Source organism: Octopus sinensis, linkage group LG30 (genome assembly GCF_006345805.1).
Source record: "Octopus sinensis linkage group LG30, ASM634580v1, whole genome shotgun sequence".
Classification (NCBI taxonomy): Eukaryota; Metazoa; Mollusca; class Cephalopoda; order Octopoda; family Octopodidae; genus Octopus; species Octopus sinensis.
Window position 1 is genome coordinate 1,954,244 of NC_043026.1, and position 413 is coordinate 1,954,656.

The following is a 413-nucleotide window of genomic DNA, read 5'->3' on the forward strand; positions in this document are numbered from 1 at the left end:
TATATATATACACATATATGTATGTATACACATATATGTATATAAATATATAAAAAACACCTACAGTTAGACTTTGGCTTTTAGTATATAGTTCTTCTTAATACATACAAGTGCATGCTTCATACCAATATGAGGATTCTTTTCCCTTTCGTCCAAGTTGGAGTTAAAATTATATTTGTATCTTTTATCCAACGAATTAATGAAGTATCACAGAATAATTCCAAAATATTTTCAAACAATAAAACATTTGATTATGTATGATAGATAAGCTATAATAGCTATGTTATATGTTTATATTAATATTTTAGAGTTTTCAAAATAATTGGGGGTTAGGGAGCGATTATTTTAAAACATAACCTATTTCTAATTGGTTAACACATTTGAATTTCTATGCTTCGTTTACTGTTAGTTAA